General features: G+C 44.1%; 1 protein-coding gene across 6 annotated transcripts in view; it reads right to left on the bottom strand.

Moving 5' to 3' along the window:
* dpp6a (dipeptidyl-peptidase 6a) overlaps positions 1–27,631 on the bottom strand; it is a 1,516,786-nt gene that overhangs the window by 522,410 nt on the left and 966,745 nt on the right. The window lies entirely within an intron of this gene.

The raw sequence follows: 27,631 nt of genomic DNA on the forward strand, positions 1-27,631 counted from the left end.
TTCCCCTCTGCTCCCGGTCTTTCAGTCCGCTGGCTATAGCGTTCCGATCCGGGTTTACAGAATTACCACAATTCACTGTTCTGTTTCTTTAGTCATTTCGAGATCAATTGGGCTTCTGCTAATGCTACAATAGGAATTTTGATTAGCATGAATTTCAGCCCCTCAAAAGTAGTATCTATGTAATAATCGACCCCATAAATTTAACTTTAAAAAGTAGTCCAAAAATTTCAACTATTACTTGAAGAGCCTTGATTATCCAGCATTTGATTATCCAAATTTTGGATTATCCTGCAAGATTGCAAGGTCCCGATGCTCGGGTAAACTATGTTATCCGGCATTTGATTAACTGAACGAAATACTGCCTGCCCGTATCCTTTGGATAACCGAGATTCCTCTGTATACAGTAAGTGTCCTCAAGGGAACGCAGAACTCTAGGAGTATATTGAAGAGGGAAATCAGGAGGGCAAAAAGGGGACATGAGATAGCTTTGGCAAATAGAATTAAGGAGAATCCAAAGAGTTTTTACAAATACATTAAGGACAAAAGGGTAACTAGGGAGAGAATAGGGCCCCTCAAAGATCAGCAAGGCGGCCTTTGTGTGGAGCCCCAGAAAATGGGGGAGATACGAAATGAGTATTTTGCACCAGTACTGACTGTGGAAAAGGATATGGAAGATAGAGACTGTAGGAAATAGATGGTGACATCTTGCAAAATGTCCAGATTACAGAGGAAGGAAGTGCTGGATGTCTTGAAATGGGTAAAGCTGGATAAATCCCCAGGAGCTGATCAGGTGTACCCGAGAACTCTGTGGGAAGCTAGAGAAGTGATTGCTGGGCTTCGTGCTGAGATATTTGAATCATCGATAGTCACAGGTGAGGTGCCGGAAGACTGGAGGTTGGCAAATGTGGTGCCACTGTTTAATGAGGATGGTAAGGACAAGCGAGGGAACTATAGACCAGTGAGCCTGACTTCAGAGGTGAGCAAGTTGTTGGAGGGAATCCTGAGGGACAGGATGTACATGTATTTGGAAAGGCAAGACTGATTAGGGATACTCAACATAGCTTTGTGCGTGGGAAATCATGTCTCACAAACTTGATTGAGTTTTTTGAGGAAGCAATAAAGAGGATTGATGAGGGCAGAGCAGTAGGTGTGATCTATATGGACTTCAGTAAGGCGTTCGACAAGGTTCCCCATGGGAGACTGATTAGCAAGGTTAGATCTCACGGAATACAGGGAGAACTAGACATTTGGATACAGAACTGGCTCAAAGGTAGAAGACAGAGGGTGTTGGTGGAGGGTTATTTTTCAGACTGGAGGTCTGTGACCAGTGGAGTGCCACAAGGATCGGTGCTGGGTCCCCTACTTTTTGTCATTTACATAAATGATTTGGATGCGAGCATAAGAGGTACAGTTAGTAAGTTTGCAGAGGACACCAAAATTGGAGGTGTCGTGGACATCGAAGAGGGTTACCTCAGATTACAACAGGGTCTGGACCAGATGGGCCAAAGGGCTGAGAAGTGGCAGGTGGAGTTTAATTCAGATAAATGCGAGGTGCTGCATTTTTGGAAAACAAATCTTAGCAGGACTTATACACTTAATGGTAAGGTCCTAGGGAGTGTTACTGAACAAAGAGACCTTGGACTGCAGATTCATAGCTCCTTGAAAGTGGAGTCTCAGGTAGATAGGATAGTGAAGGTGGCATTTGGTATGCTTTCCTTTATTGGTCAGAGTATTAAGTACAGGAGTTGGGAAGTCATGTTGTGGCTGTACAGGACATTGGTTAGGCCACTGTTGGAATATTGCGTGCAATTCTGGTCTCCTTCCGATCGGAAAGATGTTGTGAAACTTGAAAGGGTTCAGAAAAGATTTGCAAGGATGTTACCAGGTTTGGAGGATTTGAGCTATAGGGAAAGGCTGAACAGGCTGGAGTTGTTTTCCCTGGAGCGTCGGAGGCTAAGGGATGACCTTATAGAGGTTTACAAAATTATGAGGGGCATGGATATGGTAAATAGACAAAGTCTTTTCCCTGGGGTCAGGGAGTCCAGAACTAGAGGGGCATGGGTTTAGGGTGAGAGGGGAAAGATATAAAAGAGACCTATGGGGCAACTTTCTCACACAGAGGGTGGTACATGTATGACCTGCCAGAGGAAGTGGTGGAGGCTGGTACAATTGCAACATTTAAAAGGCATTTGGATGAGTATATGAATAGGAGGGGTTTGGAGGGATATGGGTTGGGTGCTGGAGTTGGGACTAGATTGGGTTGGGATATCTGATCGGCATGGACAAGTTGGACCGAAGGGTCTGTTTCTGTGCTGTATATCTCTATGACTCTATGACTGTAGGCATTCTGTTCAGTGTTTGTTGGCCGAAACATTTTGCAATATATGCTGGTAAATCAGCCTGGGCCTTGCTGTCCCCATAGCAGCCAGGCCACTCAGGGTTGGTGGTAGATTAAAGTCTCTAAGACGCTGATAACTGACCAATTAAGGGCCTTCATTGGTGCTGGGTTGAGGAGAAAGCGGGGATTGCAGATACTGTCGATCAGAAGTGTGGTTCTGGAAAAGCACAGCGGGTCAGGCAGCATTCGAGGAGCAGGAGAGCTGATGTTTCAAGCATAAGCTCTTCATCAGGAATGTGCTGGGTTGAGGAGGTTGCCCATGGACCTTCTCACCCAGAACTTAAACGATGAGGTGGCAGCAAAGGCATAAGTAGCTCTCTGATGCCAACCTGCCCAAATATTTGCCATTCCCATTATTTCCCTCACCACCTCTATGGAGGTGAATAGCATGCCCTTAAAGTATTTAACACTTTAGCTTTCTGCAGTGTCTTTGACAATATTTTGTATTTGATGAGTTGAAAGCACTATGGAAATATTTTCAGTCGGGTCATCCCTATATTATTTAAGAAAAGGTGTCAGGTTTTCATGGACACTTTTTGGGACTTGTTATAAGTTTGTGCAATTTGCTACGTTGTTTGTCACAAGTGTTGTGGTGTTGATGACATTCAGTCATGGCTGATATGTTTTTCAGCCACATTTTCCTGCCATATCTCCTTAACTCATGATCCCCTTACAAATTAAGAATGTACTAAGTGAGTTCACGGCAGCTTTAAATGACTTAATGGCAGCCATCTGCAGAAATAAGTTCCACAGTTTCACCAGCCTCTGGCTGAAGGAATTCCTCCTCATCCCATTTCTGAGGCTGTGCTTTCAGGTCCTAGTTTTTCCAAATGGAAACATCTCCTCCACATTCATATCCCCTCTATCCCAGGCCTCTCAGTATTCTGTAAGTTTCACTGAGATACCCCCCTCATCCTTCTAGACTCCATCCAGTACAGACTCAAACTCCTCAACTGCTCTTCATATGACAAGTCCTTCATTCCCGGGATCATTCTTATATACCTCTTCTGGGCACCCTCCAATGCCTATATGTCCTTCTTTAGATACAAGGTCCAAAACTGCTCACAATATTCCAAATGCAATCTGACCAGAACCTTGTACAGCCTCAGCAGTACATCTCTGTTCTTGTATTCTTGCCCCTTCTTGAAATTAACGCTAACATTGCAATTGCCTCCCTAACTGCCAATTGAACCTGCAAGAATCCTGAACTTGGACTCCTAAGTGTCTTTGTGCTTCAGATCTCTGAAGCCTTTCCCCATGTAGAAAGTAGTCTATACCTCTATTCTTCCAAACAACATGCATGACTCACTACCACATTGTATTCCATCTGCCACCTCTTTGCCCGCGTTCCCAGCCTTCCAAGTCATTCTGCTTTCTCAATACTACCTGTCCCTCCATCTATCTTGTGTCATCTGCAAATTTAGCAACAATGCCCTCAGTTCCTTCATCCAGATTGTTAATGTATAATGTAAATAGCTGTGGTCTTAACACAGACCGCTGTGAAAATCCACTAGTCACCAGCTGACATCCTGTAAAGGTCCCTTTATCCCCACTACCTGCCTTTTGCCAGGCAACCAATCCTCTATCCATGTCAGTACCTTGCCCCAAATACCATGGGGACTTATCTTATTTAGCAGCCTTCTCTGTGGCACCTTGTCACAAGCCTTCTCGAACCCTAAATAGATCACATCCACTGGGCTCTCTTTTATCTAACTTGTTTGATACTTGCTCAAAGAATTCAACAGGTTTGTCAGGCAATGACCTCATCTTTATGAGGCCATGCTGTCTCAGCCCGATTTTAGCATGTGCTTGCAAGCACTCCGCAATCTCATCCTTAATAATGGATACTAAAATCTTACCAATGACCAAGGCTAGCCAGCCTATAATTTCCTGTATTCTGCCTCCTTCCCTTCTTAAACAGGGATGTTGCATTATCCATTTTCCAGTCCTCTGGGACCCTCTCTGATGCAGTGATTCCTGAAAGGTCACCACCAAGCCTCCACAATCTCCTTAGCTACCTCCTTCAGAACTCTGGGATTTATCCACCTTCAGATAGTTCAACATCCCCAGCACCTTCTCCTTAGTCATGGCCACTACACCCACCTCTACTCCCTGACTCTCTTGAAGTTCAGATGTGTTGCTGGTGTCTTCCATTGTGAAAACTGATGCAAAGTACCTAATCGGGCCCTTTGCCATTTCTTTGTTCCCCATTACTCCTTCTCCAGCCTCATTTTCCAGTGGTCCAATGTATTGTTTCTCTCTTACCTTTTGTAAATCTAAAACAAAACTCTTGCAATCTTCTTTTATATTACTAGCAAGCTTATCCTCACATTATCATTTTCTCCCCTTTTTGCTTTTTTTTTGGTTATCCTGTGCTGGTTTTTTTTACAGGCTTCCCAATCCTATTCTTACCCCTAATTTTCACCACATTGTACATTTTCTCATTTGCTTTTATGCTGTCCCTGAGTTCCCTTGTCAGTCATGGTTGCCTCATTCTCCCCTTAGTATATTTCTTCTTCCTTGGAATAAATGTCCACTGTGCCTCCAGAATTACTCTCAGAAATGCCTGCCATTGCTTGCTCCACTGTCTTCCCTGCTCGGCTCCCCTTCTAATCAAGTCTGGTCAGCTCCTCCTTCATATCTTTGGAGTTATCTTTAATCAATTATAATACCATTATATCTGATTCCAGCTTCTCCCTCTGAAAATGCAGGGTGAATGCTCTCATAATATGGTCACTACCCCTGGGCGATCCTTCACCTTTGGTTTCCTAATCATGCCTGCCTCATCAAACATCACCAAACCCAGAATTGCCTGTTCCCTAACACAAGCTGCTCCAAACAACCAGCTTGTAGACATTGCATGAATTCATTTCTTGAGATCCAGTAGCAATCTGATTTTCCCAGTCCACCTACATATTGAAGACCCCCTTGGTCATTGTAATAGAGCTTTTCTTACATTTCCCGATCGAGACTAAGGTACAACTGGCTTAATATCCATTGCCCAATATATGTAGAGACAAAATGCTTTAACTCTGAGGATTGGCCCAGTATTTCCAGAAATTGGTTGTCTGGCAGAAGGTTGAGAGTGGGGATAAAGGGGCCTTTTCAGGATGTCAGCTGGTGACTAGTGGATTTTCACTGCAGTCTGTGTTAAGACCACAACTATTGACATTATACATTAACAATCTGGATGAAGGAACTGAGGGCATTGTTGCTGAGTTTGCAGATGACACAGGATAGGTGGAAGGACAGGATAACCTCCAGGACACTGCTGTGAGTAATTCGGGAGGAAAACAATGGGGCAGGAAATAAAATTGGGCTTTTATTTTCCTTGGGCTGAAAATTGACAAGCAACATTTGTGCCACACCAACACCAAGCAATGACCATCTCCAATAAGAGATAATCTAATGATTGTTCATTGACATTCAATGCAGTCGAATCACTGAATTCCTCAGTATCAACAACCTGGGGGTTGACCCGAAACTGAACTGGACTAGTCACATAAATGCAGGGGTGACAAGAATAGGTTCGAGGCTGGGAATACTGCTGCACCTCCTAACTCCTCAAAACCTGTCCACGACTCACAGGACACAAGTCTGGAGTATGATGCTCGATAGCAGCGCTGTGTGTACCATCTACGAGGTGCACTGTAGAAATCCACCTTGAACCTTCCAAACTACCTGACACCTTTTAAATCTTTTAACAAGGAAGAAACATGATGCTAAAATATCTGCAGCAGTCACCTGACCACATGTTGAGCCACATGTTGGAACCCTGATTTGGAATAAAATAAATTGTTTACTTTTGGGTTACCTTTTTATCCAAAGGTATCAAGACTAAGTAATTGATTCAGTGTAAAGAAATTTGCATCTCCTGGTTCATTTATGCATGTCTGAAAATTTCACATCTTGGGAGATGAGAGACAGTTCGCAGAAAGACAATGAAGCTAGATTCTGGACTGCATACCGAACAAAATTCCACCAACTATTTTTGAGCAGCTGAGCAGAGAGAAGGAAATCCGTGTTTGCAACAGAATTCTCCCGCTCTCTTTGCCTGTTTCTCTCATCATCTCGCAAAAAAGTTCCCATTGAAAAGCAAATTGGAAAAGCATTCATCGAGAATGCAAATATATCTGCAGATTCTACAACTGTTGAGAGTACAAGTCCACCACTAAACAACTGTGGTCTTGGAATAAGAACCTAAAACCTCAAGGATTCCAAGGACTTTTTAGCAGCGTAATTACTATTCTCCCTGTCTGTACCAGACACTCTCCATTTTATTTGTTGCATTTGTACATGTTAATTATCTTTTCTTTTTAACTGGGTTATTAGCGATAAAAGTCTTTTTCTCACTCAAGAAAGCCTTGATAATTGGCTTCTTCATTTCTACTAAAGTATATATTATTTGATTTCTTTATGCTAAAAAGAAAGAAAATTATTAAACCAATTGTTTGGAGCAAGGGCAAGGAGCTTCAGGAGCAGGTCTTGCTGCTGGACTTCAATTTGAGGCATTTCTGGGATTTGGGGGCTTTAATATTTGGGTACTGTATTGTAATGTTTTAATGCGATGAGTAAGCTCTTCTAGTATTCCACTCATTTTCTCAGAGTAACACAGTTTAATTCCCTACTACTGGCCCTGTACGCTTTGGCAATTAAACAATGAGAGGCAACCTTTTCGAAAACATAAAGCATTCTTCAAGGGCTTAACGAGGCAAGACTATTTCCCCTTGTGGGATAGCCTAGGACCTGAGGGAATAATCTCAGAATAAGTGTTGAATGAGAAGGAATTTCTTCTTTCCAAGGGAAGTGTGTCAGCGGAATTCTCTACCACAGAGAGTTGTTGAGGCTGGGTCGTTAAGTATATTGGGGTGAGACAGATTTTTACATCATAGTGGGATGAGGGGGTTACAGGCAAAAGGCAGAAAAGTTGAGTTCAGGGTTATCAGATCACCCACGATCTCAATGAATGGCTTGGAGACTCAATGGGCTGAGTGTCTTATGGTTATGATTCTGACTACTTGCATGATCAGTACAATTTGCATTTACATGCTTTGGCATCGTGACTGGAATGGTGATTAATTGTATTTTTAAAAAATTCTGACCTTTAGCAGGGGGTTGCTGAAACACCATCAGTGGAAAAACACAGGAAAGGTTGTTTATCCCTAGGAGACACCATTAATATTGTGTTACCATGGTAGCAACTCCAGAAAATTATATTACGCTATCGGGACAATATATACAGTTCACCATCTGCTCTGTCTGCAGTTTGTGAGAGATAATAACTTCAAATCAATAAAGATTGAATTTTTTTTAGGTAGCAGAGGTAAGGGAACTCACCAAGATTCCACCATGGCCATTCACCCTTCACACTACCATGGTGGCTCAGTGTTTACCACTGCTGCCTCACTGCACCAGGGACCTGAGTTCGATTCCAGCCTCGGATGGATTGAAGGTCTGTCTGAAGTTTGCACATTCTCCCTGTGTATGCTTGGGTTTCCTCTGGATGCTACGGTTTCCTCCCACTGTCCAAAGATGCACAGGTTGGATGAATTGGCCATGCTAAATTGCCCATAGTGTTCAGGGATGAGTAGGTTTGGTGCATTAGTCATGGGAAATGTAGAGTAATAGGGTTGGGGTACTGAGTTATATCGAATGGTAGCACAGGCACGAAGGGCGTTTTCCTATTTTCAATGTTTCTATGTGTGTCATACCTATTTAATACTCACTTCTCCTTCTTACCTCTCTGTCCATTATTTTATTTATTCACATGATGTTGGCATTACTTTCAAGACTAGCATTTATTGCTCAATTACTAACTGCCCTGGAGAGGCTGCTGGTGAACATACCATACTCCCATTGTGCTGTTGGGGAGGCTCGCCAGCATTTTGACCCAGTAACAGTGAAACAAGTACAATATAGTTCCAGTCGGGATTGTAGGTGGAGGGGAATTTGAGAGTAGTGGTGCTTCCATGCATCTGCTGCCTCAGCCCTTCCAGTTGGGAAGAGGATTCTGGCTTAAAGGATGCTGGCAAAGTACAAAGTACACACACTGCCACTGTGCATCACTGATGAAGATAGGGAATGTCCAAGGTAGTGGACAGGATGCCATCAAGCAGGCTGATTTACCTTAAATGGTGTCAAGCTTCTTGAGTGTTGTTGGAGCTGCAGTCCTCCAGGCAAGGGGGGAGTATTCCACCATACCCCTGACTTGTGCCTTAGTGATGGTGAACAGGCTTTGGAGAGAGATGAGCTGAGCTCTATACCACAGTATTCCCAGCTTCATACCAGCTCCAATAGCTGTAGTGTTTATATGCGGTTCAGTTTCTGGTCAATGTTAATCCCCAGAAAACTGATACAAGAACAATCAATGATGGAAATACTATTGAACATCAAGGAGTGGGAATGGTTAGATTGTTTTTTGTTGCAGACAGTCATTACCTGACACTTTTATGGCGCAAATGTTACCTATGACTTATCAGCCCAAACCTGGATGCTGTCCCAGTCTAGCTGCATGTGTATATGGACTGGTTACATCTCCGAGGAGTCACAAATGGTGCTAGGACATTGTGCAATCATTGACAAACATACCCAATTTTTATCAAGGGAAGGTCATTGATGGAGCAACTGGATGTGGTTGGGGCTTGGACACTACCCTTAAGAAATCCTGCAGCGATATTCTGGACCTGAGGTAACTGACCTCCAACAGCCACAACTATCTTCCTATGTTCCAGGTATGACTATCATCAATGCGGAATGTGCCGTCATCAATTCCAGTTTTGATAGGACTCCTTGATGCCACATTGATATCAAGTGCAGTTGCTTTCACTTTGCCTCTAGACTTGCAGTACTTTTTCCCATGTATGGTCCAAGGCTGTAATGGTGTTAGTTGCTGAATGTTCCTAGACAGTACCCTAACTGACCATCAGTGAGCAGGTTATTGCTGTATGAGCATTTCATGTTTGATAACATTGTCATTAACCCTTTCCACCGTTTACTCCAGAGTAGGCAGATAAGGCATAATTGGCTGGTTGAATATGTCCCATATATTGTGGGTCGGACATGCCTGGGTAAATGCCAGTGTTAGCTGTACTGGAATAGCTTGCCTAAGGTCATGGCTAATTCTGGAACATATGTCTTTTCTCTTATTGCTGGAATATTGCCAGGCCCCATAGAGTTTACAGTATGCAGTGTCTATAGCCATTTCTTTACCGGATTGAAAATCCTGAATTGGTTGAAGACGGACATCTCTGTTGCTTTTTATTCATTTGAAGGTCGCACGCTGGACCAGCATTCACTGCCAGTTGCTTGTTGCCCTTAAGAAGGTGCTGCTGAGCTGCCTTTTTAAACTGCTGCCTTCCATTTAGTATGGGTAAGCCCACAATACAATTCAGGAGGGATTCCAGGATTTTGACCCAGTGACAGTGAAGGGTTATCTATATAGCACGTCAGGCCGAAGATGGATGCAAATGTTTCAGCAGTATCTTATACACTGGCATGCGAGGCTCCCCCATTATTGAAGGTAGGGTTATCTGTGGAACCTCTTCCTCTTGTTAAGTGTTTAATTGTTCACCTCCATTCACAGAACTGTGGAGATTAGATCTGATCCATTATTTTTGGGGATTGCTTGTGCTTTATGCCGCTCCTGTTGGTTGGCATGCAAGTAGCTGTGTGTTACAACTTCACCAGGTTGGCAATTAATTTTTGGGTATGCCTGATGCTGCTCCCAGCATGCCCTCCTTTATTGAACCATTGTTGATCTTCTCCTTGATGGCTGAAAATGTGTTGCTGGAAAAGCGCAGTAGGTCAGGCAGCATCCAAGGAGCAGGAGAATCGACATTTCGGGCATGAACCCTTCTTCAGGAATCTTGATGGTACAAGTAGAGAGGGAGGGTTATGCAAGGCCATGAGGTTACAGACTGTCTCCTGAAAGAAATTTGAGGAAATATGTCATCCTTACCTGCCTGTCTTCCCACATTAGTCCAGAACATGACTCTTAACTGCTCCGGAAGTCCTCTGGAACATCACCACCTTCAACTTCTCCTCCAAGTTATCCATCACTATGCCTTGGAAATCAAGGTTTCTTCAGTGTTGCTGGGTCAACATCCTGGAATTTTCCTTCCCAGCAGCATTGTGGGTCTACCTTCAACATATGTACTGCAGCGGTTCAAGAAGGCAGCTCACTACCACCTTCTCAAGGCAACTGGGAGCGGACTATAAATGCTGGCTCAGCCAACAATCTCACAAATAAATTTTTAAAAAGTGGTCTCGCGAGTCACTCAGTTCAAGGGCAACTCAGAATGGGCAACAAATGCTGGTCTTGCCAGTGACGTCCACATCTCTTGGAGGGACAATGGAAAGCCTTTTGAGTTTGCTTAGGACTTTCTGGCCCTTCATAGTTAGACACTATGTGTCTGATGAAGGGAAGTGGCATTGAGCTGAATGAGGATGTTTGATGGAGGAGGAGTGAGGCAAGAACGGGTGGCAACCCCATGGCCTTCCCTTTGACTGTCCCTCCAGTGAGCACCACCACTCCCACTGGCAACATCTGTCTGGGGAACCTCTATTATACAGGAAGGCATGCCTATGGCCACTTGATGCCTGGAGTGCACTCGATTCAATCTTTCCTCTCCAACTCAATGATAGGGTACTCCTTGTTGGTCCTCCAAAAGGTTTGTGAAAGACCCTTTGGTCCAACAAAATCCCTGACCATATAAATTTTACCAACACCTTCAATTTCCATTGCATATCTGACTCTGTCCAATATTTTCTGTGTTTTCTATCTTTCCTGCTAACCCACATTCTGGGTGGCGCAATGGCTCAGTGGTTAGCACTGCTGCCTCACAGTACCGGGGACCCGGGTTCGATTCCACCCTCAGGCGCCTGTCTGTGTGGAGTTTGCACATTCTCCCCGTGGCTTTGTGGGTTTCTTCTGAGTGCTCTGGTTTCTCTGACAATCCAAAGATGTGCAGGTTAGGGTGGATTGGCTATGCTAACCTGCCCCACAGTTTTGCAGGTTAGGTGGTTTAGCCATGGGTAAAGCAGGATTACAGGGGAGGTGGGGGGCCTGTGTCTGGGTGGGATGTTCTGCAGAAGGTTGGTGCAAACTCGATGGGCCAAATGGTCTCTTTCTGCACTGTAAGGATTCTGTGATTTGCCTCAGGCATTCACCAGCCTTTTATACACACATCATTTCTTTCCTTTGTGTGACCTGGTTCTTTAATGCTCCCATTTGATTGATTCAGATGGCCTGCTACAATAACAATCATTCCCCACAAACTTCCTCTTTGTGGTTGCCTTTTTATTAAATGTTTTGTTTCCTTCTTTTTTTTTCAGGTTGTAAAACATTTGGATCTTTTCTCAGCACTATTGAGGGTGCAGCTCCGAAATGTCAACGGCTTCTGCTCTCCTCAGGTGCTGACTGATCCTATAGTGACTTTGCTGTTTTGGCTGTCTTCGAATTCAATTTGCATCAATGCCAGTGACTGGTTTTGTTTCCACATTCTGCAGGTCAACTTCTGTTTTGGTTTCAAGAACAAACATGTGAACGTCTGAAAATTGGAATGTCAGCTCTCAGAATGTCACTTGCAATGAATTCCCTCAGTGTACAAACTCTCTGCATGAGGTTCCAAAAGCATTCGACAAATGCTGACTTTAGAACAAAAGATCTTGTTTCTAAAAACATGGAATCTTTGAATGTTGACATTGCTAACAATTTGATGCCCCAGCCATATTGCTCTGAGAAGATGGTGATGCAACGAAATAGATTGAAGTAACAACAGAAAATGCTGGAAATACTCAATAGTTCTGATGTCATTGTCTTTCTTGCTTTTCTCTTTCATGAGATATGGACATCAGTGACAAGGGCGAACCTATTGCCCATCTCCTGCAGTGGGAAATGGGACGGGCATGGTCAGACCACCATCAGTTTGTCATCGTGCCAGAAGGAGGAATGAGGGAGAGCTGTTGGGCATTGGGGGTGAGAAGGGGAATGTGGGCCTCCAAACAGTATGGTGTTGGTACTGCTAATCTCTGAGGTTCATTCCTTCAGAAAAGGAGTGATGCAACTTCTTTGCTTCAAACAAAACAGAATTTATTTGCAAGATTACCAAATGAAACACAAATAAGAGAACAGAATATAGAATAACTTAACCTATCCGAAAACCCAACAGATTATCCCAACCTAACAACGCAAGAATCCCCATAAACACCCTTTGGCACAAAAGGTAAAATCAAACACAGGGTCATATAGGAGAGATGTCAGAGAGAAGAATGCAGAGAGTTTCAGGATGGAATAGCTTCTCCTATGAAGCTGTTTCTTTGACCAGCAGCCTCAAAAAACTGACTGCTTACTAAAACCAAACCAGAGAAAAGCTGAGCTGGGAGAACTGGCCACTCCTCTTTCATTGTACAAGTATTTTTTTTAACGCTTGAAAGCCCTTTTTTCCTGAGGCAGTCACTGTTAGCTATAATCAAATTGGCCTGAAAACCCATCCAAACTAGACAGCCCGGAAGCTCTGCATTTGTGACCACTCTGAGAAAAAGGACAACATAACCTTATTAAAGGTATCATCACAGAGGACCAATCAGCTGTTTCAAAGAGCAAGTATGTGCTTGATGGGCTGAACAGCCTTGTTATGTGCTGCATGATTCTATAATTTTATTCTGATATCAGAAAACAGGTTTTGGTGGGAACTGTTCCCTTTTAGACTGGATTTCCTACAGTGTTGAAACAGGCTCTTCAGCCCAACCAGTCCACACTGACCCTCTGAGGAGTAACCCACCCAGCCCCATTTCCCTCTGACTAATGCACCTAACACTATGGGCAATTTAGCATGGCCAATTCACCTGACCTGCACATCTTTGGACTGTGGGAGGAAACGCATGCAGATATGGGGAGAATGTGCAAACTCCACACAGATAGTCACCCTAGGCTGGAACCAAACCTGGGTCCCTGGTGCTGTGAGGCAGCTGTGCTAACCACTGAGCCACCGTGCCACCCCATTTGTGGGATGTGGGCAAGCCAACATTTGTAGTTGCCCTTGAGAATCTAAATGCATCTAAAATGGGCATCAGTCTAGTTGTTTCATGTGGTTTGACACTGGCAGAAGGGTTTCATAAAACCCTTCCTGATGAAGGGGTTTTGCCCAAAATGTTGATTTTCCTGCTCCTCGGATGTTGCCTGACCTGCTGTGCTTTTCCAGCACCAATCAAATCTTGACTCTAACCACCAGCATCTGCAGTACCCACTTCCGGCTTAACTTAAACTGCCAGGGCATCGGAGGACCAAGTGCAGGTAAGTGGGGTTGGTACAGTTGGGAGTTTTGCTGGCCGGCATAGATATGGTGGGCCGACTCTATGACAAACTGCAGCTATATGTCCATTTATTCACTTGTTTCCCAGTAAAGTACATGTGAAATAATTAGCTCAAAGGGAGGCTTGAAGGAATGTTATCTGTTGCGTTTACCTGAAAGCTGATATTCTTTGAGACTGGTTGAGATGATCAGGATGTTTTCCAGTGTGAGTGTATTAACTGACTTTATTTCAGCACCCCCATTAATTGCAGAGTTGCCACAATTTGAAAGTAAAATCGAAACTACGTTTGACCTGTCGATAAATATTCCTCATGTGGAATTAGGTAGTATTGCAGCACTGATACTGGCCTTTTGATACAACATGACATTGCTATTGTTCATGTTCTACTCAGACCGACACCCATCCAATCAGCAGCATAACCTTTCATTTCTGTCACCCTTCTACTTACCTTGGTTTCCGTTAAAAGCCATTGTGTCAATCATCTCAACTGCTCTTTGTAGTAATACGTTCTGGAGCAAATGTGTGCTTCTAAATTCCTGACTGCATTTGCCCGTCATGATTTGGAGATGCCGGTGTTGGACTGGGGTGTACAAAGTTAAAAATCACACAACACCAGGTTATAGTCCAACAGGTTTAATTGGAAGCACTAGCTTTCGGAGTGCCGCTCCTTCATCAGGTGGTTGTGGAGAACACAATTGTAAGACACAGAATTTATAGCAAAAGTTTACAGTGTGATGTAACTGAAATTATACGTTGAAAAATACCTTGTTTGTTTGTTGAGTCTCTCATCTGTTAGAATGACCATGATAGTTTCACTTCTTTCATATGTAAATCACAAAACGTTTTTTAAAAGTTACATTCTCAGGTTAACTGTAACAATTGGTGTTAGCCAGATAATGTTGAAGGTGTTAGCCCCCTGTGTTCTCTGTCTGTGCCATAATGTTTAGACTGAGAGAGTGTATATCTGTGTGTGTGAGTGTAGAGTGGTCTAAGTCTGTGAGAGGATGCATGTGTGAGTGTGGGAATGTGTGTCTGTAAGGGTGTGTGTAAGTGTCTGTGTGCGTGTCTGTGTATACATGTGTCCGTATGTGTGTGCATGTGTATAGTGCGATTAGAGTCAAGATTAGAGTGGTGCTGGAAAAGCACAGCAGGTCAGGCAGCATCCAAGGAGCAGAAAAATTGACGTTTTGGGCAAAAGCCCTTCATCAGGAATGAGGCTGGGAGTTTCAGGGGTGGAGAGATAAATGGGAGGAGGGTGGGGTTGGGGAGAATGTAGCTGAGAGTGCAATAAGTGCAATGGAGGAAGGGGGAAAGGTGATAGGTTGGAGAGGAGGGTGGAACGAACAGGTGGGAAGGAAGATTGACAGGGTGGGACAGGTCATGAGAACGGTGCTGAGCTGGCAGGTTGGAACTGGGGTAAGGTGGGGGGAGGGGAAATGAGGAAACTGGCGAACTCCACATTGATGTCATGGGGTTGAAGGGTCCTGAGGCGGAAGATGAGGCGTTCTTCCTCCAGGCGTCGGGTAGTGAAGGATTGGCGGTGGAGGAGGCCCAGCACCTGCATGTCCTCGGCAGAGTGGGAGGGGGAGTTGAAATGTTCGGATACAATAAATGACGTGTGGAAGTGCAGGTGAAACTTTGATGGATGTGGGAGGTTCCTTTGGTGGCCTTGGATAGAGGTGAGGGGGGAGGTGTGGGCGCAGGCTTTGCAATTCCTGCATTGGCCAGGAGGGGAGGGTGGGTTGTTGGGGGGCATGGACTTGACTAGATAGTCATGGAGGGAACGGTCTTTACAGAAAGCGGACAGGGGTGGAAAGGGAAATATATCTCTGGTGGTGGGGTCCGTTTGGAGGTGGTGGAACACACCAGGTGGCCTCCTTCTTTAAAGACCTGATCCCAGGAGGACCAGTTCCATCACTGAACACACCAGACGGCCTCCTTCTTTAAAGACCGCAATTTCCCCTCCCATATGGTTGAAGATTCCCTCCGATGCATCTTATCCACGTCGTGCACCTCCACCCTCCAACCCCACCCCTCCAACCGCAACAAGGACAGAACCCACCTCCCCCCCACCCCCCACCCACCCACCGGTCCTCACTTTCCACTCCACCATAAATTGCATCATCTGCCAACATTTCCACCACCTAAATAGCAATTGAGGTGGCATGGTGGCTCAGTGGTTAGCACCGCTACCTCACAGCACCAGGGTCCTGGGTTCATATTCCATCCTCGACACCGTTCGTGTGGGGTTTGCACATTCTCCCTATGTCTGTGTGAGTTTCCTTCTACAGTCTAAAGATGTGTAGGTTAGGTGGACTGGCCATGTGAAATTGCTAATAGCGTCCAGGGATGTGTATGTTAGGTGGATTAGCCATGGGAAATGTAGGGGTATGGTAGGATTGGGTTTGGGTGGGATGCTCTTCAGAGGATCATTGGGCTAAATGGCCTGCTTCCACACTGCAGGGATTCTATGAGTTGTAGGCAGTTTCTTCACTATAAAAATATCTTTGACAGTTTCCAAAACAGGTTTTGGGTAACTGGTTTGACAAATGTAGCCTGGAGTTCAGGCTATTGATACGGAAACAGAAATCGCTGGTGAAACTCAGCAGGTTTGGCAGCATATGTGGAAGGAAAGCAGAGTTAATGTGACTCTTTATCTGAACTGTTAGCAGCCAGGAAAGCATGGGTGTTTATGCCAAAGATGAGGTCAGGAGGGGTGAGCGTATAAGTTTAAATGGAGCCCAGAGAGAGGGAGAGATCAGAAGGAGGTAGGTAAATAAGATAGTGATAGAGAAGCAGGCCAGCATAGAACAAAAGCTAAATAAGTGATTTCAAGAGCTGAGAGGACGAGAGAATGGGTTAACTGTACTGAAACTAACCCGTAAAATATAGTAATGGTCCTAAGATTACATGGGAACTGCTGACTCTGCGAAAAGCAACTTATGTCATAACAAGACCTGGTGTGAGGGTGGGTGGAACACACGGAGGATGGAATCAGGCTCTCGAGTTATTAAACTCAATGTTGAGCCCTTGAGGCTGCAGGCTCCCCAAGTGGAAAATGCGATGCTCTTCTTCAAACTTGTGCTGAGACTCACTGGAACACTACAGTAGGCCTGTGATAGGAATGGTGGCGTGGGAACTCAGTGATGTATGCAAGTGGCAGGCAACTGGAAGCTCGGGGTGATTTTTGCAAATGTAACATAAGTGTTCTGCAAAACAGCAAATACACTAGACTAGATTCTGTGAAGTGCAGGTACATCATTGGTTCACCTGGAAGGTGTGTTCGGGGCCTTGCATGGTGAGGAGGAAGCAGGTGAACAGGCAGGTCTTACACCCTCTGTGATTGCATGGGAAGATGCCATGTGGAGGAATGCATCAGGGTGCCTCAAAAGGAATGGTCCCGACAGAAGGCTGACAAGGTAATATTTCTCTGGTTGTGGCATCCCGTTGGAGGTGACAGAAATGGTGGCTTACAATGTTGTGGAGGCTGGTGGTGGCTGGTAGTGTGGTAAGTGAGGTTTGGGAGACCCCACCTCACTTCTTTCACTCCCTTCACTCCCCCCACACATCTATGTCTTCAGCTTAAATACCACTTTTTTTCTCAGTGCTAACAGTTCTGATGAAAAATATTTATTCTGCTTTCTTTCCACAGACACTGCCATACCTGCTGAGTTTCTCCAGCTATTTCAGATCTCTAGCATCTGCAGTTCTTTGCTTTATTTTAAGAGTATTGATGTTGTTATTCATGTTGGATGGAGCAGTCCTGACCTCTTAAACTGACTGTTGTTTCAATATTGCCTTTTCAAAAAGACAGTTTGATTCAATACTGTGAGTCATATAACTAAGCCCCTGGAGATGGAGATGCAGTTAACATTGAGCCGAAGGCCTGCATTATAGGCAGCCTGTCTTTGACCTGTTCCGGAGATTAAGTGGGAAGTCATGAGCTTATTTTATAGGATGGGTACACTTACATTTCTATTGTGTCAGGTTTTGTTTTCTCTTGAAAACAAATATTCCTGAACCAGGTTATAACATAATAGTTTGCTTTCCGGAACTTCAGGAATTTTGAACTGGTCTTCAGTAACAAGAGGGATATGGGGCAGGGCTGGGGGTTGGAGGAGCATTAGGGGTGTCGGGTTTGAGAGAACCCTTTGGAGTGAGAAGGGAAGATGGCCCAGAAGGGTTTAGGCAGCATCAGCTCTCAAGTAGGATAGTGGACAGAAGGAAATATATGGACAGATATTCAGCAAAAAGAAAATCAAAGGTTTTGTTTGTAATGTTTGCACCACACAAATGCCAGGCAATTACCATCTCAGATTTCATGACTGAATCTTCCACAATCAACATCCAAGAGGTTACAACTGACCAGAAACTCAGTGGACTCACCATACAGTGGTGACACAATGGCTCAGTGGTTAGCACTGCTGCCCCACAGTACTAGGCATCTGGGCTCGATTCCACCCACAGCGACTATCTGTGTGGAGTTTGCACATTCTCCCTGAGCCTGAGTGGGTTTCCTCCTGCAATCCAAGGGTGTGCAGGTTAGGTGGATTGGTCATGCTAAACCGCCCATTGGGTCCAGGGGTTTGCAGGCTACGTGGATAAGCCATGTGGAATGCAGGGTTACAGAGAAAGGATAGTGGGGGTGGATCTGGAAAAGATGCTCTTCTGAGGGTTGGTGTTGACTCAATAGGCTGAAGGCCCTGCTTCCACACTGTAAGGATTCAATATAAATACATACAAGAGCTAGGAATACTGCAGCAATTAACTCACCTCCTGACTCCCCAAAGTCTGTCCATTATTGACAACGCACAAATCAGGAGTGTAATGAAATACTCCCCACTTGCCTGGATGGGTGCAGCTCCAACAGCACTCAAGAAGCTTAATGCCACCCAGAACAAAGCAACCCACTTGACTGGCACCACATCCACAAGCATCCATTCCTTCCACCATCTATGCTCAGTTGTCGCTGGGTCAAAATCCTAGAATTCCTTCCCTAACAGCATTATGGGTTTTGTCTACAATAAAGGGATTACAGTGGTTCAAGAGGGCAATTCATCATTATATTCTGAAGGGGAATGAGGGAGGTTTATAAAAGCATGAGGGGCAGAGATAAGGTGAATAGCCAAGATCTTTTCCCCAGGATAGGATAGTTCAAAACTGAAGGGTGTAGGATTAAGATGAGAGGGGAAAGGACCTGAGGGATGACTTCTTCTCACCGAGGGTGGTGCATATACAGAACGAGCTGCCAGAGCAAGTGGTAGAGGCAGGTACAGTTACAACATTTAGGAGTCACTTGGACAGGTGAGTGAATAGGAAGGGTTTCGAGGAAAATGGGCCAAATGCTGGCAAATGGGAAATGTTCAGTTCAGGAAACCAGGTCAACATGGACAAGTTGGACTGAAGGGTCTGTGCTGTATGACTATGACTCTGAATGAAGCCCACATTCCATGAGAGAATAAAAATCATATAGCATAGCATTGCGTTATTCAACTGTTCAGTTTTTATAAAATACATTCATGGTAATCTCAATGATGTGGAAGTGCTGGTGTTGGACTCGGGTGGATATAGTTAAAAATCACACAATACCAGGTTATAGTCCAACAGGTTTATTTGGAAACACTAGCTTTCGGAGCGCCACTCCTTCCTCAGGTGCTTGTGATGAAGGTTATGATGAACCAAATAGACTATAACCTGGTGTCGTGTGATTTTTAACTCTGTGAATCTCAAGACAGTGATCAGAATGTTAAGTTTATATTCAGCACGTCCTGGATCACCATCACAAAATCCAGTCGCATTTGCTTTGCTGTTGTCTATTAACTGTATTTGCTAACTGTTTATTCATCCAATATTAAAACTTAATTACTCTAAAGTGTAATTCTGAGGTTAATTTGGACTTCTTTTTATCAATAATTCCATTTGCTCAGTAGCTTTTAAGGCTGTTGATCGGAAATTATAAGAGGAAATGGCATTTTAGTTTTAATTGGTTCAGATAAGACAGCTTGAAGAGCAAAATTGAGCATCATTTGTTACCAGACATACACAGGATGGTAAAAACAATGACTGCAGATGCTGAAAATCAAATACTGGATTAGTGGTGCTGGAAGAGCACAGCAGTTCAGGCACCCATTCGCTGCTCGTTGGATGCTGCCTGAACTGCTGTGCTCTTCCAGCACCACTAATCCAGTATACACAGGATGGTAACTGGGAAGTAACACCAAGAAAGGCTAGTCATTGGAAAATGAGGAAAGATTTATTGTACCTACCTGGGAGAGTGTTTCTGTAGTTAGATGTTAGAAGAGCATTCCTATATTCCTATCCCTCTTTCCATTGTCTATTCTAAAAAGGACCTGATTTACTTCACAATTCCAAACCTCCACTTTATTGATAATATGTGTGGTTTAATTTATTTTTCCAAGTTTTTTTTGCAGTATTTTTCTTCTTCTAACTTGTGGATATGACATCTATATTTTTTTCCTTTATTCATTCAAGGGATTAGGGCATCGTTGGACAGATTGCATTTATTGCCCGTCCCTAATTGCTCTGAGGGCAGTCAAAAATTAACCACATTGCTGAGGGTCTGGAGTCACATATAGGCCAGACCGGATAAGGATGGCGGTTTCCTTCCCTGAAGGGCATTAGTGACCCAGATGAACTTTTCCTGGCAATGGATTCATGGTCATTATTGGATCCTTAATTCCAGGTATTTATTGAATTCAAATTCCACCATAGCAGAATTCGAACACATGCCCCCAAAATGTTACCTGGATCTCCAGGTAATCTTCTCTGCCCTGAAGCTCTTCAATCATGTCCTGAAACAGACTCGCTACCCCAGCCACATTTGCTTCCAACCTGCCAGCTCAGCACCTCATGAGCTTTCCTACCTGCAAATCCTCCTTCCCACCTATCCACTCCACCCTCCTCTTCGGCCTATCGCCTTCAACCCCACCTCTATCCACCTATTGCATTCTTAGCTACCTTCTCCCCAGCCCCACCCCCTCACATTTATCTCTCACCCCCAGAGGCTCCCAGCCTCATTCCTGATGAAGGGCTCCTACCCAAAACGTTGACTTTCCTGCTCCTCGGGTGCTGCCTGACCTGCTGTGCTTTTCCAGCACCACTCCAATCTTGTGTCTGGATTAATAGTCCAGCGATAATACTGTTAGGCGATCGCCTCTCCTTGTCATGTTAACATCACAGGCACAAGGTCCTTACTTCAAACCTGGGTGAAACATCAAAGTGGTACTATCCATATCTCTGGGCCAGAAGGTTAGATTAGAGCATCATTTCCATCCTCTCAGTGGCATGGCATTGGCTGGAAAGCCTGGAGTGGGACTCTTTCTGTGGCATTGCGTGAGGTGGAAAGCCTGGACTGGGTCACTCTCTGTGTCATGATTTGGGCTGGAAAGCCTGGACTGGGTCACTCTCTGTGTCATGATGTGGGCTGGAAAGCCTGGACTGGGTCACTCTCTGTGTCATGATGTGGGCTGGAAAGCCTGGAGTGGGACTCTGGCGACAGTATTCTGCAGCAGAGGAGAAGGAACTGTTGAACTCTCTTTAAGTTATCTTTCCTATTTTGTTCTATGAATGGCACTTATCGACAAGCAATGGTACACACGTTTCACCATGTTTTGTACTGAATGCACGTGATAATAAAAGGATATTCTAATGGAAATGTGTCTACAAATGTTGAGTTAAAGATAAAAACAGAAGTTGCTGAAAAATCTCAGCAGGTTTGGCAGCATCTGTGGAGACAAAGCAGAATTTAAATTTCAGGTCCAGTGACCCTTCTTTAGAACCTGATTGTAGCTAGGAAAAGGTTAGTATGCACGCAAAAGAAGAGATGAGGGTATGTGGGGGTAAAGTACATGATAGGTGGAGATGGAGCCCACAGAGAGAGAAAAACAATTGGGCTGACAATAGAGTGGGAAAAAGTCAGGCTGGGAAAATCAATAGCTACTAATGGGGACCATTAGTGACCGAGGGTGGGTTGTTTGTGGTAGCAGTTCATGTGATGACAAGGCCTGGGTTGTGGGAGTTGGGATAAGGACATGGGAGAAGATGCTTGGACCCTAAAATTGTTGAACTTGACATTGAGTCCAGAAGGCTGTAGGGTTTCCAAGTGGAAAATGTGGTGCGGTTCTTCTAGCTTGTGCTGAGCTTCACTGGAGCACTGCAGCAAGCCCGAGGCAGAGATGTTGGCCAGGGAACACGGTGGTGTGTTGAAATTGCAGGTAACCTGAAACTCAGGGTCATTTTTGTGGACAGAACATGGGTGTCCTGCAAAGCAGTCTCCCAGTCTGTGCTTTGTCTCCCTAATCTAGAGGAGACAACATTGTGAGCAGCATATACAATCGACTAGATTGTGGAAAGTGCAGGTCATTCACTCCAACCTTTAACTTGCTACAATCAGTTCTGAAGAAGAGTCGCTGGATCTGAAATGTTAACTCTGCTTTCTCTCCACAAGTATTACCAGACCGGCTGAGCTTTTCCAGCAATTTCTGCAATTATAGAGTCATAGAGATGTACAGCATGGAAACAGACCCTTCGGTCCAACCTGTCTATGCCGACCAGATATCCTAACCCAATCTAGTCCCACCTGCCAGCATCCGGCCCCTATCCCTCCAAACTTTTTCCTATTCATATACCCATCCAAATGCCTCTTAAATGTTGAAATTCTACCAGCCTCCACCACATCGTCTGGCAGATCATTCCATACACGTACCACCCTCTGCGTGAAAAGGTTGCCCTGTAGGTCTCTTTTATATCTTTCCCCTCTCACCCTAAACCTATGCTCTCTAGTTCTGGACTCCCCAACCCCAGGGAATAGACTTTGTCCATTTATCCTATCCATGCCCCTCATGATTTTATAAACCTCTATAAGGTCACCCCTCAGCCTCCGACGCTCCAGGGAAAACAGCCCCAGCCTGTTCAACCTGTCCCTGTAGCTCAGATCCTCCAACCCTGGCAACATCCTTGTAAATCTTTTCTGAACCCTTTCAAGTTTCACAACATCTTTCCGATAGCAAGGAGACCAGAATTACACGCAATGATTTCCATCATCCACAATCCTATGGTTTTTTTTGGGTTGAGTTAAAAGTGCTTTTTCCCATCACGGATGGATTTTCACCGAAGAATTAATGAGAGACAATTTAGGATTCACCTGGTGTCCGAAAAATGTTCTTTGAAATAATGCTTGTCCAGCGTTCCTATATTCCCATCCCTCTTTCCTTTGTCTATTTAAAGAATGACTTTATTTACTTATAACTTCTAGGCCTCCAGTTTATTTTTAACATGTTTAGTTTAATTCAGATCTCACTTGTTTTTTGCAGTCTTTTTGTGGATGTGAAAATTGACATTGGCACCAAAGATATCTTCAGCAAATAAGTATTGGCAAAGTTTATAAATGACAAAGAACAAAGAATGTTTAAAGCCCAGGAATAGGCCCTTCGGTCCTCCAAGCCTAAGCAGATCCAAATCCACTGTCTAAACCTGTCGCTCAGTTCCTAAGGATCTTTATCCCTCTGCTTCCTATCTACTCATGCATCTTTCCAGACGCACCTTAAATAAATCTACTGTGTCTGCCTTTACTACCTCTGCTGGCAACGCGTTCCAGGCACCCACCACCTTCTGTGTAAAGTACTTGCCATATGTATCCTCCTTAAACTTTTCACCTCTCACTTTGAATACATGACCTCTCGTTACTGAATCCCTCACCCTGGGAAAAAGCTCTATCTATTCTATCTATACCCTTCATGATTTTATAGACCTCAATCAGGTCCCCCCTCAATCTCCTCTTTTCTAATGAAAACAATCCTAACTTACTGAACCTCTCTTCATAGCTAGCACCTTCCATACCAGGCAACATTCTTGCAAACCTTCTCTTCACCCTCTCCAAAGCATCCACATCCTTTTAGTAATGGCGACCAGAACTGTATACTATTATAAATGTGGCCGAACCAATGTCTTGTACAATTTTAACATGTCCTGCCAGCTCTTATACTCAATACCCCATCTGATGAAGGCAAGCATGCCATATGCCTTCTTGACCACTCTATCCACCTGTGCAGCCACCTTCAGGGGACAATGGACCTGAACTCCCACATCTCTCTTTGCTCGTCAACTTTTCCCAAGGCTCTTCCACTTAGAGTATAGTTCGCTCTAGAATTAGACTTCCCAAAATGTATCACCTCATATTTCCCTGGATTGAATTCCATCTGCTACTTCTCCGCCCAACTCTCCAGTCTGTCTATATTCTCCTGTATCTCTTTTAATTATGATTTGCATACACAGTATTTAAAACTACCTTTTATCTGAACTGATAAACAAACTTATATGCATTTATAAATTAAGATTAGGAGTAGACTATTTATGACTGATCGGATTGTAGCCCTAGCCACCCACCTAACCTTGATAGCCTTTGATTTATCCCATTGCTTTGGGCCGAACAGTATTAATTAGCAGTTGAATCAGATAAAGTGGCAACAGCTATGTTTTGCTATTGAGGGCTCATTGGACAGATTTGCCCATATTTCAGTCAATAATAATATACCGACCACTGCAACGGACAGCTGGAACTGACAACTGGAAGTGGCAGATTCAAACCACTACAAATGCCGGAGGAAAGATCACAGAAGCGCTTCACAGGAGGCTCCCAAGCGCTGAGGATGTCACCTAGACAGGGGATGAAGCATCTGCAACACAAATTCCCAGCTCGGCGAACAGAACCACAACAACGAGCACCCAAGCTACAAATCTTCTCACAAACTTTGAATCAGTCAAAAATAGTTCATCCATAACTCCTCACATCAAACTTACTTCAGAATGATACCCAGCTTTAAATCAATCTGATGAGTTTAATTTGAATTTAAGAATGAGATACAGGAATTAAAGCACACGTACAATAATACTGTGATGGATTACACCACTGTTCTGACAAGTAAATATGATGTGATATTTCTATACAACCTGATTCTGTCATTCTTGTCATTTCTTACTTTTAGGAAATTCTCTGTTTTCACAGCCTGTGTTTCTCTGTAAAAGGTAAGCTCAGTCTTTAGGAAAATGCAAAAGTTGCAAGTTTTCAGAGCCTTTTTAATTCGAGAAAAGTTTTCAGAATAATTGCTCTTTTCCCTGTCAGATACCTCAAGGAGCCTTGATTGTGACAGTACCTTCTAACTTTGACATTTTTATGTTCAAGTAACTTACTCTGGAAACACCCAGTTCATTGAACTGACCAACAATATTTTTTTCTGCAACAATCTGATGAACTAATGAGACCTGGAGGAGTCAAATTCTCTGGTATAACGAAAAACATTGGAGACCATGGACAGACCGGAATGCCCCACTATCCAGTGTGTGGAGGTGACTGACTTGGCCAGCATTTATTGCCCATCCCTAGTTATTCAGAGGGCAGGTAAGAGTCAACTACTTTGCTGTGGGTCTGGAGTCACATGTAGGTATGGACAACAGATTTCCTTTCCTGAAGGTCATTAGTGAACTGGGTGGAATAGCTCCTCCACCTGGAAACCTTAATTCCAGATTGTTAATGAAATTCCATGGCTGGGTTTGAATCCAGGTCCCCAGAACATTACCTGGGTCTCTGGATTAATATCCAGCAATAATACCAGTCACCTCCCCACGCTGGATAGTGGGGCATTCCGGTCTGTCCATGGTCCCCAATGTTTTTCATTAGACCAGAGATTTGACTCCTCCAGGTCTCATTAATTCATCAAATTGTTGCAGAAAAAAACATTGCTGATCAGTTCAATGAACTGGGTGTTTCCAGAGTAAGTTATGTGAACATAAAACGTGTCAGAGTTAGAAGGTACTGTCACAATCAAGGCTCCTTGAGGTATCTGACAGGGAAAAGAGCGATTATTCTGAAAACTTTTCTCGAATTAAAACGGCTCTGAAAACTTGCAACCTTTGCATTTTCCTAAAGACTGGGCTTACTTTTTACAGAGGAATACAGTCGGAGTTAAACTCTGACAATTAAATAATAATTTCAAAATAAAATCAATGGGTTTGGAGGAGAGGCCTTGATTGAAGTGGGATTGTGTTGTGTTGGTGGCCTCTCCAGCTGGTTAAGTCCAAGGAGGCTGCTGGTCGGTCTTCCTTTGCTCCACTGCATGCTGGTTCCAATTAAGAAGATAGTTCCCACCTACTTGAGGGCCCCATCCTGTTGCTGTGGTATCTGACCAAAAGCAGGTGAGTGAGTTGCCAAGCAGGACAGGTCAGCACTGAATCCTGGGCAAGATGGTGGCAAAGGGGGTGGGAACACCTCATTCAATGTGACTCGGTCATGGGAAGCAAGTGAGTCAAGGGGGTGGGGGGTCCCTCAATGGCCATCTTTTCTTCTGGGTCCCACCACCTCCCAGCCAATTACACCTGCCCCAAAACTCCCACCCCTCCCTCCCTCATCGTTGAGCTAGGGTCTGTCATTGATCCTGGTAGCACTCAAGGCCCTTAATGCCAGGGAAGGTCCAAATGGGCATTCCAGTTGATGGAGGAGGCAGAGTCACATTGACCAAATTCCATATTTTGAGACTTTAGTTCTCCAGTGCTATGACATCAACTTGAGTAAGATCAAATTGATAAACATTTACATTGTGCTACTCAAGTATTGATGTTTCAAGACCATGTCAGATAACACTTGTTTCGTAAATGGCACTATGATTGCTTTGTTGGTCAAAGACGCATAATACTCGATACACCACAATTTTCCAAAGAGATGAATAATCCGCTTTGTAGTTACCTCCAAGCCAGGATAACCTTTACTCTTTCTCAAATAGAGTTAAAGTTCACTCTAAAGCTTTAAAGTTCACTGAAGAACAAGGATCATTACAACAGGAACTCACCTAAAGTGCGATTTCGCTAGTAACACTTAGATTAGATTAGATTACTTACAGTGTGGAAACAGGCCCTTCGGCCCAACAAGTCCACACCGCCCCACCAAAGCGTAACCCACCCATACCCCTACATCTACATCTACCGCTTACCTAACACTACGGGCAATTTAGGATGGCCAATTCACCTGACCTGCACATCTTTGGACTGTGGGAGGAAACCGGAGCATCCGGAGGAAACCCACGCAGACACGGGGAGAACGTGCAAACTCCACACAGTCAGTCGCCTGAGGCGGGAATTGAACCCAGGTCTCTGGCGCTGTGAGGCAGCAGTGCTAACCACTGTGCCACCGTGCCGCCCAAACAATGAGTAAGGATGGATAAGGTTTGAATCAAAATAGCACATTACATTTAGTTGTCAAAGCAATTGTGTTATATTTTACATTGGTACTATGTGTTCTTGCTGGCAGATCATGTACTTCAGCCTCAAGTGCAAATTCAACTCACAATGTTGATTTGAAGGTAGATTGATAATTTCAACTGACCTCAATGTGAGGAACCTGCCCCTGAAAAAAAAATATTGCAAATGCTGGAGATCTAACCATAAAGCAGGAAGTCTTGAACAAACTCAGCAGCATCCGTGGAGAGAGATACAGAGTCCAAAATGACTCTTCTTTAGAATGAAGTATTGCTGGTATTGTTGCACTCTTGGGTCTAATCATGACAGTGTTATCAAACCCACTGACAAAGGGTGCTGTTGCTGTCTGATGGACTGACCTGAGCTCCCCAAGGCTGAACGCTAACTGTATAAACTCCTTCTCAGCTGACTTTATGCCACGCACCCCTCTCCCTCCAATAAATGAACATTAAGCCATTGTTTCCAGGACTGTCGTTGTTTTTATCAAGAAGTCAGAGGCTGACAGGCAATATGATAGAAGTATATAAAATTATCATAGGCATTGATAGGATGGATAGTCAGAGTCTCTTTCCCAGGGTGGAAATGTCAAATACTAGGGAGCATATGTTCAAGGTGAGAGGGGAAAAGTTTAAAGGAGTTGTGTGAGGCTAGTCA

The sequence above is a fragment of the Chiloscyllium punctatum genome, chromosome 8, assembly GCF_047496795.1.
Source record: "Chiloscyllium punctatum isolate Juve2018m chromosome 8, sChiPun1.3, whole genome shotgun sequence".
In the NCBI taxonomy this organism is placed as follows: Eukaryota; Metazoa; Chordata; class Chondrichthyes; order Orectolobiformes; family Hemiscylliidae; genus Chiloscyllium; species Chiloscyllium punctatum.